At 39.8% G+C, this 8,856-nt stretch overlaps 1 non-coding gene across 1 annotated transcript; it reads right to left on the bottom strand.

Moving 5' to 3' along the window:
- Positions 1-4,097: 4,097 nt before the first annotated feature.
- LOC148576164 (small nucleolar RNA R71) lies at positions 4,098-4,205 on the bottom strand. Its single transcript, XR_015903418.1, has one exon. It is a non-coding gene; the product is annotated as a small nucleolar RNA R71 (small nucleolar RNA).
- Between the last annotated feature and the right edge of the window lie 4,651 nt (positions 4,206-8,856).

The raw sequence follows: 8,856 nt of genomic DNA, 5'->3' as shown, positions 1-8,856 counted from the left end.
ATCCACCTTAAGAAGGATGATAAGAACCTTCTCACTCTATGCTTCGCAGATGATTTAATTCTTTTTTCAAAGGCCAATATGAAACAAGATATGGTTATTAAAAAATGTTTTGGAAGAGTTTGATAAAAGCTCTAGAAAACATTAGCAATGAGAAGCCAAGATTTTCGTTCCCAACAATGTGGGCAATATTGTTAGGAGCAAAATCAACAACACTGATGAGCGGATAATTTATACGCTTTTTAGCATTGTTTTTAGTATATTTTAGTTAGTTTTTATTATGTTTTTATTAGTTTTTAAATAAAAATTACATTTCTGGACTTTACTATGAGTTTGTGTATTTTTCTGTGATTTCAAGTATTTTCTGGCTGAAATTGAGGGACCTGAGCAAAAATCTGATTCAGAGGCTGAAAAAGGACTACAGATGGTGTTGGATTCTGACCTCTCTGCACTCGAAGTGGATTTTCTGGAGCTACAGAAGTCCAATTGGCGCGCTCTTAATTGCGTTGGAAAGTAGACATCTTGGACTTTCTAGCATTATATAATAGTTCATACTTTGCTCGAGATTTAATGGCCCAAATCGGTGTTCCAAGTTATCATAGAAATTCTGGCGTCAAAACGCCAGAACTGGCATAAAAGTTGGAGTTAAACGCCCAAACTGGCACAAAAGCTGGCGTTTAACTCCAAGAAAAGTCTCTACACATGAAAGCTTCAATGCTCAGTCCAAGCACACACCAGGTGGGCCCAGAAGAAGATTTCTGCATTAATTACTTATTTTTGTAACCCTAGGCTACTAGTTTTCTATAAATAGGACCTTTTGCTATTGTATTTTCATACTTTCATAGACCTTTTCACGTTTGGGGGCTGGCCTCACGGCCATGCCTAGACCCTTTTGTTCTTATGTATTTTCAACGGTGGAGTTTCTACACACGATAGATTAAGGTGTGGAGCTCTGCTGTTCCTCATGAATTAATGCAAAGTACTATTGTTTTTCTATTCAACTCAAGCCTATTTCTATTCTAAGATATCCATTCGTTCTTCAACGTGATGAATGTGATGATCTGTGACACTCATCACCATTCTCACCTATGAACATGTGCCTGACAACCACTTCCGTTCTACATGCAAACAAGCTTGAATGTGTATCTCTTAGGTTTCTAATCTAAGATTAGAACCTTCATGGTATAGGCTAGAATCAATTGGCGGCCATTTCTGAGGTCCGAAAAGTCTAAACCTTGTCTGTGGTATTCCGAGTAGGATCAGGGAAGGGATGACTGTGACGAGCTTCAAACTCGCGAGTGTTGGGCGTAGTGACAGACGCAAAAGGATCAATGGATCCTATTCCAACATGATCGAGAACCAACAGCTGATTAGCCATGCGGTGACAACGCATTTGGAACATTTTCACTGAGAGGACGGGAGGTAGCCATTGACAACGGTGAAACCCAACATACAGCTTGCCATAGAAAGGAGTATGAATGATTGGAAGAAGGCAATAGGAAAGCAGAGGTTCAGAAGGAACAAAGCATCTCCATACGCTTATCTGAAATTCTTACCAATGAATTGCATAAGTATCTCTATCTTTATTTTATGTTTTGTTCATATTTTAATTATCAATTCTCCATAACCATTTGAATATGCCTGACTGAGATTTACAAGATGACCATAGCTTGCTTCAAGCCGACAATCTCCGTGGGATCGACCCTTACTCACGTAAGGTTTATTACTTGGACGACCCAGTGCACTTGCTGGTTAGTTGTGCGGAGTTGTGACAAAGAGTTGAGATTACAATTGTGCGTACCATGATGTTGGCACCATTGATGATCACAATTTCGTGCACCAAGTTTTTGGCGCTATTGCCAGGGATTGTTCGAGTTTGGACAATTGACGGTTCATCTTGTTGCTCAGATTAGGTAATTTTATTTTATGTTTAAGCTTTTTACCTTTTAATTTTCGAAAATTTCAAAAAAAAAAATAAAATGTATTTCCATTTTGTTCCTAAGAGTTTTTAAGAATGACTTCTAGAGTTTCATGATGATTTGTTGAAGTCTGGCTGGTTGTGAAACCATGTCTAAACTTTTGGACCGAGGTTTCAACTTATCATCACAAGAGCTTGTTGATTTCTATCAATCTTGCTGTTGAAAGTAATGATCTGCTAAGGCTTGGCTGGCCATTGGCCATGTCTAGTGTTTTAGACCGAAGCTTTCACTGAAAGCTTGGCTGGCTAGTAAGCCATGTCTAATTCCTGAACCGGTGTTTTAGACTAACATTGCATGATTCCTGGAATTCTCATTAAGAATTTTGAAGTCCTTTTTTCTCTTTTTCCACTTAATTTTCGAAAAAAATTACAAAAAAAAATTTATAAAATCTTAAAATAAAAAATATTTTATGTTTGAGTCTAGTGTCTAATCTTAAGTTTGGTGTCAATTGCATTATTCTAATTTTAGAAATTTACAAGCATTATGTTCTTCATTGATCTTCAAGTTGTTCTTGATGATTTCCTTGCTCTGATCTTTAAATTCTCTTGTTTTGTGTCTTTTATTGTTTCTCATATGCATTTTCAAATTGTTATAGTCCTTAGTATACAAACTTCTAAGTTTGGTGTCCTGCATGCATTATTTGTTTAATCTTAGTTTTCCACCCATGTCTTTTCAAGTCAATAATACAGAGAATTGAAGATTCAGAACATGCAGTAGAGGAATTATAGAGAAAAAGCTGGGCATTCAAAACGCCTAGTGTGGAAGGAAAACTGGCGTTTAAACGCCAGCCAGGGTACCTGGCTGGGCATTAAAACGCCCAAAAAGGTAGCATTTTGGGCATTAAATGCCAAAATGGATGCCATTCTGGGCGTTTAATGCCAGGAGGACACTAGAGGGAAGATTTTATTTTCAAATATTCATAATTTTTCAAAATCAAATCTTTTTCAAATCATATCTCTTTAATCATATCTTTTCAAAATCAATTTCTTTCCATTTTTTAAATTATTATTATTTTCGAAAATCCTTGCTACAATTAATGATTTAACTCAAAATTTTCAAGTTGTTACTTGCTTATTAAGAAAGGATCAAATTTTAATTCTAGAATAATATCTTTTAATTTCCTGTTAGTCAAGTAATCAACTCTAATTTTAAAAATTTCTCTTTTTAATTTGATTCTCAATCATATCTTCTCAATCATATCTTTTTAATTACATCTTTTTCAAAATTAATTTTTAATCATATCTTTTTTATTTCTAATTTCAAAATCTTTTCCAAAAATCACTTAATTTCTTTCCCAATCTTAGTTTTCAAAAATCATTTACCAAATTTTCAAAATTTCTTTTAATTATTTCAAAATCTTTTTACTTTAATTTCGAAAATTCTTCCCCTCTTCTCAAATCCTTCTATTTAAAGGACTAACACTTCTCCGTTATCAGCAATTCAAACTCTGTCCCTCTTGATAAGTTCGAATTCTCTCTTCTCTACCTCATCCTTCTATTTTTATTTTCCTCTGACACCTCAAGGAATCTCTATACTGTGACATTGAGGATTCCATATTTTCTTCTCCTCTCTTTTCATATGAGCAGGAGTAAGGACAATGGCATTCTTGTTGAAGCTGATCCTGACCTTGAAAGGACCTTGAAGAGAAAGCTAAAAGAAGCTAAAGTACAACTCTTTATAGAGGACCTAACAGAACTTTTCAAATGAGAAGAAGACATGGCAGTCAAAAACAACAACAATGCCAACAATGCAAGAAAGGTGCTTGGTGACTTTACTGCACCTACTCCCGACTTCTATGGGAGAAGCATCTCAATTCCTGCCATTGGAGCAAACAACTTTGAGCTTAAGCCTCAATTAGTTTCTCTGATGCAACAAAATTGCAAGTTTCATGGACTTCCATTGGAAGATCCTCATCAGTTCTTAGCTGAATTCTTGCAAATCTGTGACACTGTCAAGACCAATGGGGTTAATCCCGAGGTCTACAAGCTTATGCTATTTCCCTTTGCTGTAAGAGACAGAGCTAGAACATGGTTGGATTCACAACCTAAAGAAAGCCTGAACTCTTGGGAAAAGCTAGTCAATGCCTTCTTGGCAAAGTTCTTTCCACCTCAAAAATTGAGCAAGCTTAGAGTGGAGGTCCAAACCTTCAGACAGAAGGAAGGTGAATCCCTCTATGAAGCTTGGGAAAGATACAAGCACTTGATTAGAAAGTGTCCTTCTGACATGCTTTCAGAATGGAGCATCATAGGTATCTTCTATGATGGTCTGTCTGAACTATCCAAGATGTCATTGGACAGCTCTGCTGGAGGATCTCTTCATCTGAAGAAGACGCCTGCAGAAGCTCAGGAACTCATTGAAATGGTTTCAAATAACCAATTCATGTACACCTCTGAAAGGAATCCTGTGAATAATGGGACAAGTCTGAAGAAAGGAGTTCTTGAGATTGATACTCTGAATGCCATATTGGCTCAGAACAAAATATTGACTCAGCAAGTCAATATGATTTCTCAGAGTCTGTCTGGAATGCAAGCAGCAACAATCAGTACTAAAGAAGTTTCATCTGAAGAAGAAGCTTATGATCCCGAGAACCCAGCAATGGAAGAGGTGAATTACATGGGAGAATCCTATGGAAACACCTATAATCCTTCATGGAGAAATCATCCAAACCTCTCATGGAAGGATCAACAGAGGCCTCAACAAGGCTTCAACAAAAATGATGGTGGAAGAAATAGGTTTAGCAATGGCAAACCTTTTCCATCATCTTCTCAGCAACAAACAGAGAATTCCAAGTAGAACCACTCTGAATTAGCAACTGTAGTCTCTGATTTAATTAAAACCACTCAAAGTTTCATGACTGAAATAAGGTCCTCCATTAGAAATTTGGAGGCACAAGTGGGTCAGCTAAGTAAGAAAGTTACTGAACTCCCTCCTAGTACTCTTCCAAGCAATACAGAAGAGAATCCAAAAGGAGAGTGCAAGGCCATCAATATAACCCACACGACCGAACCTGGAGAGGAGGAAGAGGCAGTGATCTCCAATGAAGAAGAACTCAATGGACGTCCATTGGCCTCTAAGGAGTTCCCTAATGAAAAATCATGGGAATCTGAGGCTCACACTGAGACCATAGAGATTCCATTGAATTTACTTTTGCCATTCATGAGCTCTGATGAGTATTTTTCCTCTGAAGAGGATGAAGATGTTACTGAAGAACAAGTTGCTATGTACCTTGGAGCAATCATGAAGCTAAACGCCAAGCTATTTGGTAATGAGACTTGGGAGGATGAACCCCCTTTGCTCAACAAAGAACTGGATGACTTGACTAGGCAAAAATTACCTCTGAAGATACAAGATCCTGGAAAGTTCTCAATACCTTGTACCATAGGCACCATAACCTTTGAGAAGGCTCTGTGTGACCTAGGGTCAAGCATAAACCTCATGCCTCTCTCTGTAATGGAGAAGCTAGGGATCCTTGAGGTACAAGCTGCAAGAATCTCACTAGAGAAGGCAGACAATTCAAGGAAACAGACTTATGGACTTGTAGAGGATGTCTTGGTAAAGGTTGAAGACCACTACATCCCTGCTGATTTCATAATCCTAGATACTGGGAAGTGTATGGATGAATCCATCATCCTTGGCAGACCCTTCCTAGCCACAGCAAAAGTTGTGATTGATGTTGACAGAGGAGAATTGGTCCTTCAAGTGAATGAGGACTCCCTTGTGTTTAAAGATCAAGGATCTCCCTCTGTAACTGTTCCGAGGGTTACCTGAAACTGTAGGTCGATCTCGGACGAGATCTTCTGTGCTGGTCGGAACCGATGTATCCGGCTGGTAAATGGCGGTCGGAGCTGGTGTGTCCGACTTGTTTGGATTGAACGTGCTGCTGATCCTCTACCACCGAAGGGTGGGGGGTACCTGCAAGAGACTCCCATGCTTAAGTTAGCACGAGTATTAAACAGGTGTTATGTAGAATCAGAGTATGAGTTATACCTGGGTATTCCAGTGTATTTATAAAGGTGAGGTGTGACCTTTTGGATAAGATAAGTTAGTTAACTTATCTTATCTTGATCTTTTGAGTTGAGGTCAGCGTATCTTCAACGGAACCGCCTTTATCTCTATAGGCTTGGGCTGCCTTAGGATTTGAGTCGTGTTCCTCTACCTGGGCCCTTTATTGGGCTCTCTTGTTGACTTGGCCGAGTTCTTTAAGAAGAAGTCGGTCCGCTTGACCCAAAGAGGTCGGTCGCTTTATCGTCGATCATCCCAGGTCGGATAGCTCGACCCAAGGTATGAACAGTGCCCCTGCTTGAGCTCGGTTTTCTCTGTCGAGGTCGAATCCTTGGTCCTTTTTGTAGTGAAGCCGAACTCAAGCATCTTGTCGACTTCTTTTTGTAGCAGCTTTTGAATGTAGAACGTTTTCCTCTACAAGCGCGCGCTTTTGTATTAGCGCTTTTTTGGGAATGCAAGCGGTTTTAATATCCGCATTTAATTGACAATTAATTGCCCCGTTTCCCTAACTTCCCTATTTTTGAATTTTGTACTCCAGAAACGGTTTCTCTCCTTCACCCTTTTCGTAACTTTTTCATATTTCTTCTTTCATTCTCTCGCTTTCAACTTTTTTGATTTTTTTGAAGCTTCTACCTGGAGTTTGCAGTTGCGCGTTTTAGCCTAGCGACGTTGCTTTGTCGCTTTGCTTCTTCGTGGGAGAAGGGTGATTCTGGCTTTTGCCTTCCGCTTCCCTGCTTTTCTTCGCAGTTTCTCTCATTTCGCAGGTTTGACTCTTCTTCCTTCCTTCCTCTACACTATTTTTGTGTCTGTTTTGAGAAAGTTTGGATCTTTCTATCTTTTTTGCTGATCACTGTGTGTCTTGTAGTTTCTCCATCTGTTGCTTGATACTTTTAGAACTTTGCATGTTTGTAAATGCTTTTGTATTTGAAGCTTTGAAATGATGACTTTGTTTGATTCTGAAAAAAGATTGTGTCTTTGCTGTTTTTCCACTTGGCCCTTTTTGGAATTTCTGATAAACTATGGAAATAGTGCTTTCCGCTGATAAACTGTAGGAGCAATGCTTTTCCTGATAAACTGTAGAAGGGTGGACCTTTTGCATTTTTGCTTCCTTTGTTTTCTTTCTGGATTTTATTTTGATGAGTGCCGGGATGTAGGCTGTAAAAATAACTTAAAGACCTTACTTGTTTACTGCCTCCAAGGGATGCCCCAAGACTTTTTGTCTTGAGTCTTGGGGTTTTCCCTTTTTTATTTATCCATCCGTCGAGATGTTTTGCCCCATGTCTGAGATGTTTTTAAGTAATCCATTCTTCTTTTCTTTTTGTAGGATTTAGTTGACCTCATGTCTTCCCGAAATAACGTTGTAGAGATGCCTTCCCAGGTTCCTGCGGGTATGGCCGATTGGGTGGACTCCATGGTTCTCATGTGTGTCTCGCTGGTTGATTCTGAATTTTGTGCTCAGCTTAGGCAGTTTCATAGTGTCTGTAGTAATTCTGGTGATGAGAAGAACTATGAACTTGTCCCTCCTTCTTCTGACGAGAGAGTCTGCTTTTCAACTCGGGTTGTTGATGGTCACCCCTTCTTTTATGCTTATGATTTTTTCTTTGGTCAGCTGGGTATCACCCTTCCTTTTACCCAATTTGAAACCGACCTGTTATGGTCTTGTAATGTTGCCCCTTCTCAACTTCACCCTAATTTCTGGGGTTTTATTAAAATCTTCCAATTGTTGTGCAATGATTTTGGTATTCCTGCTTCCCAATCTCTCTTTTTCTATCTGTTTGTCTTGACTAAGCCCGGTGTAGTAAAAAAGAAGTCAGCTTGGGTCTCCTTTTGTTCTACCCAGGGAAAAAAGGTTTTTTCCATGTTTGACGAGTCGTTTCGTGATTTTAAAAACTACTTTTTCAATGTCCGAGCTGTTGAAGGAGCTCGCCCCTTTTTTCTGGATGAGAATGACGAACCTGCTTTTCCCTTGGAATGGCAAAAAGACGTGAGGGTCTCCAGGTATTCATGGGAAATATTGGATGAGGCTGAGCAAGCCTTTGTGACTATTTTGGAAGAACGCTGGGGTCAATCTCCCCATCTTGACACAAAGAAATTTCTAACCAATCCTTCTATTCTTCAAACTGAATTGGGTATTTTGTGTTTCTTTTGTTTATGTTGCTTGTAGCTGTCTCTCTGACTTGTTCGACTTGTAGATGAATTTTCTTGTTTTATTTGCAGAGGCAATGAAGAATAGTGAATCCATGAAAGCTTTTAAGAGGGCGCAGAGGGCGACTGCTGCCAGAAATGTTGCGGCCAAAGCGGCTGGGGAGGGGTCCTCCCAAGTGCGCAAGAAGCTATCAGTGCTGAGTTCTCCCGGGGTGAAGAAGGTGATCCCTACACCCCGAGTCCGTTTGGTGGATCCTCACCCTACTTCTGCTGCTCCCTCTGTTGCTCCTCCCAATAAAAAACAAAAGACTGCTGAGCCCTTTGACCTCGATGCTCCTGATTTTAATCCCATTGAATTTGTGGATCAGTAAATCGGTCCCTACGGCGCTCTGTCCATGGACGATGTGTCCATCCTCTGTCACTTGGAATTTATTGCCCGAAATCATGTGAAGATGGCGTATATGGCGGCTGCCATATATCGGACTGCTCAGAATCTCCCTCTCCACGCCACTAAAGCGTTTATGGAGGAGGCGAAACAAGAGTTTGATCGGATGAAGGAGTTGAAGGAGGAGCTTGAGATAAAGGTAGCCAAGCTGGAGAAGGACTTGAAGAACGAGGAGGCAAGTTCTCAATCACTGGCGGCTTCTTTGAGGTTGGCTGAGGACGCAGCCATGATGCATAAGGAGAGTTACGTTGCATCTTATTGGGAGGTGATACGCCAGAGGGGGGAGCT

The sequence above is a fragment of the Arachis ipaensis genome, chromosome B1 (genome assembly GCF_059453495.1).
Source record: "Arachis ipaensis isolate K30076 ecotype BB chromosome B1, ASM5945349v1, whole genome shotgun sequence".
Taxonomy (NCBI): domain Eukaryota; kingdom Viridiplantae; phylum Streptophyta; class Magnoliopsida; order Fabales; family Fabaceae; genus Arachis; species Arachis ipaensis.
Note: the sequence above shows the minus strand (reverse complement) of the source record. Positions and strands in the feature narration are given on the sequence as shown.